The 3,809-nt window shown below is 38.5% G+C and overlaps 1 pseudogene; it reads left to right on the plus strand.

The window, feature by feature from the left end:
* The first annotated feature begins 536 nt into the window (after positions 1-536).
* Positions 537-1,070, plus strand: LOC108309794 (annotated as a pseudogene).
* Positions 1,071-3,809: the final 2,739 nt, after the last annotated feature.

Consider the following 3,809-nt stretch of genomic DNA (forward strand, 5'->3'; position numbering starts at 1 on the left):
ACTTTGTTCTGCACCTGGAAAGATAAGTGTGTAATCAGTGTGGAAGTCTAGGAGATAGACTTAGATTGCAGACCTAAATTTATGATTGGCATGTCTTTGTTAATGGGAAGTCAGCAAAGAATCTGTCTATGAATAATCTGTGGGGGCAACTCTTCCCAGATGCCTGAGATTTTTTACCTTTCCATGGACCTGGTTAATGCATAATGTTACTAATGGCTATTCATTTGTAATGACTCAGCTTCAGGGCTTACTCTCCATTTTTGCATATATTTGGAGGATCCTGAGATTTTTATTTTTGCTTATATAAGCTTTCTTTAAAATGGAAGATCTGTTTTTGACCAACTGTGATCCTGTAAGGAGGTGCTTTTTCAAAGCATTTAGCCAGCAATGTCAAGAAACTGTAATAGAGATTTCTAGATGAAACCTGCATAGTCATGGTACTATTATATTCATTAAGGTGAGTTTATGATACACAGGAAAGTAGTTATCCAACAACAGTGAAAACATAATCTGTCAGCCAAGAAGAGAAACTGGCTTCCCAGCCTCGGCCCCGGACCCTACAGCCGCCGAGATGTTGATGCCTAAGAAGAACCGGATTGCCATTTATGAGCTCCTTTTTAAGGAGGGAGTCATGGTGGCCAAGAAGGTTGCCCACATGCCTAAGCACTCAGAGCTGGCAGACAAGAACATGCCCAACCTTGATGTCATGAAGACTATACAGTCTCTCAAGTCCCGAGGCTACGTGAAGGAATAGTTTACCTGGAGACACTTCTACTGGTGCCTTGCCAATGAGGGTATCCAGTATCTCCGTGATTACCGCCATCTGCCCCCAGAGATTGTGCCTGCCACCCCATGCTGCAGCCGTCCAGAGACAGGCAGGCCTCTCTGCCTAAGGTCTGGAAGGTGAGCGACCTCCAAGACTCACGAGAGGGGAAGCCGGCAGAGATACCTACAGACGGAGTGCTATGCCACCTGATGCCCACAAGAAAGCCGAGGTGGGGGCTGGGTCAGCAACCAAATTCCGGTTTAGAGGCAGATTTGGTCGTGCAAGTGGTCAGCCACCTCAGTAAAATTGGAGAGGATTATTTTGCATTGAATTAACTTATGGCTAAAAAAAAACTTTAAAAAAAAAAAAAAAAGGAAACTGAAGAATCTGAAATTGATCCATGTTTGGTTTGCTCAGAAAACACTAGTTGTTTTTGTGCCAAAACAGTAATTGAATTAATTGAATTAAATAATGGAACTGAATTAAATTGAATTAAATATTGAAACACAAACTCGTTAAAAGAGACTAGCTTTTTAGTCAAAATAATTAATTATACTAAACAGTCTAAATACACAAAACAAACTAAGGATGCCACTTCTTTTAAAGAGCAAGAAGCTGTGAAAAGCATGTAGAAAGTGACCTTAATCAAATCAGTGAGTTATTACTACAGAGGAAATACAAATATGGGCATTATGGGTTATTTTATATGAAAGGAAAATAAAATCTTGAGACCTTAAACTCACTACATCACAGGGAAAAGTTAAGCTTGGGAACTGAGTCACACAAAAATGTCCCGTTTTGTTTTTAAATGGGTAGCTGCAAAGACAGAAGGCAGCATACCTTCCCAGAGATCCTTCCCACAGTTTGCTCACAAGGAAATTCCTGGGGGCTCCAAGATCTTTAGCCTAAAACAGATTTCTTTTCAATTTTGCCTTGACAATGTAAATCAACAGCTTATCTTCATAGAACAAAGGCAGGACTGGAAGTTATCCTTCCACTCCCAGACAAATGCATATTTGATTGCTTCCTATACTCTATATTTACTTTATCTTATGTAAAAATTCAGATTCACTGAGTGTGAGTCCTGCATGGTTGACTGTTCCTGAAATCACTCTTTTTACACGTAAAATGTGAATTCAGTGAACACTGTTAAAAGCCTCAGAAGAATGTGACTGCTTCAACTGCTTTATTTAATCTCCCTTTTTTTCTTCCCTCATTCCCTTATTTAATGCTCTTTCCCCTTTAAGCACTGAAACTCTCAAACTCTCTTTGGAATAAGCATGGATCACAGATGTTCTTGTGATTTTTGTGTTCCTTTTTACCAGGCACATCCTCAAATTTGGCAAAATAAACCTCTAAATTGATTGAGAGTTGTCTCAGTCATTTCTTTTGGTTTTACAGTTATATGGAAAAAATTATTTAAAAAGCCAAGATAATATGTCTGGAACAATTTTTTAAGCTTAAATTCGAATTGAAACATAAATCATGTACTCTTCTCTTGGTTTGCTTTCCCATTGCTAAGACTATCCAGTGTATCAGTGATGACATTGTAACTGGGTGGGGCTACAGCTCCCGCCCCCTTCCAATTCTTCTCTAACCCCAAGAATGGGGAAAAGGACCCCAGAGGCTCAGTAAGGTTACCATTCTAATATATTATGGACCCAAAGAGTTTAGCAGAGATCAACTTATTAGGCAGAAAGCAGAAGAGAGAGAGGGAGATACCATGCTGCCATGGGAGGGGATCAAAGGAAGGAATCCCTATAGGTAAGGAGCACCAGGGTTTTAACCCTGGAGATATTCCCTCCTCATTCATATTCTCGTCCAGTGAGAGGAGTTCTTTCAAGCTTTCTCTTTAGTGATTGATGTTTGACTTTAATACTGGATTGGCTGTTTGGTCTGCAACAGAACCCCCTCCTCCCACAGCTTTCTGTGAACTTTTGGAACTAAAGCTTACCTGGATTTTCCACGGGCGGGAAAGTTAGACAACTTTACATTCCCAGTTGTGGGCGTGATTGGACGCCTGTCGCTGACAAACTCCTGCCTTTGAAACCACACCCCTGGTGGACCCAGAAAGAAAAGTATTTTTCTTAATACAATCCCCCACCATGACATGTAGACAAAAAGAGGCTCAGGCAGCTGAATATTTGTCTTATATCTGAGTTTAAATGAGGGCTTCTTAAGCTTGGACGTAATTTAGTTAAGTTCTTTGAACAGTGTCTTTGTGGAAGCACATGGATTAGAAAGTGACCTATTAAAAGAAGACATGTAGAAAAGGCTTTTTAAAAAATGTTCTCAGAATAATAAAGAGATCAAAGTGCTACAGATCTCATTGGGAATTTTTATTCACTAACAACTGTTATTCTAATTTAACCACCTTGTCATCAAGAGGAGTAGGGTCAAGTGAGCTTCTGAAGATTTGGTAATTAGCTAAAGGTGTAAGCTAATACTGAACTCTACTTTTTATCCTTTTAAAAATTAAATCTACTTTTGATATCAGGAGTTCTTATCTCTGATATGATCAAGACTAGTCATTTTAAATTAATTGAAAAAGGAAATTAATATAAAATATTATGATTCATAATGCATGAGCACTTTAAATGGTGTATTTTAAATTTAAACACACACACACAAATACAAATATACCATTTGATGTACAGCCAATGCCACTCTGGGGCTACAGTTCCCAGTTGGAGTGCTGCATAATTTTAGAGTTACTTATCACTTATGTTAGTTTTTGTTTGTTTTTTGTTATGTTTTGTTTTGGTTTTGCAGTGAGAAGCTAAAGAACATTGCAAAGCAATCTGGGGCAGAATCATTTAGAAATTTATTTATTCTTGTCCTCCTCCCTAGCATTTTACAACAAAGTTACCCATATATTATTCACCACAATTCAGTTTTTCAGCTATTTGCCTTTGGTCTGTCAGCGCAAAGTATTGACTTAAATTTTCATGAAGCAACTCTCTTGGTGTTATATATACTTGGTTTGCACAACACTCAATTCAGTTATGTAATTTCAAGTAGCTAGTATACACTGCTTTAGTGA

Source organism: Cebus imitator, unplaced genomic scaffold (assembly GCF_001604975.1).
Source record: "Cebus imitator isolate Cc_AM_T3 unplaced genomic scaffold, Cebus_imitator-1.0 Scaffold97, whole genome shotgun sequence".
Taxonomy (NCBI): domain Eukaryota; kingdom Metazoa; phylum Chordata; class Mammalia; order Primates; family Cebidae; genus Cebus; species Cebus imitator.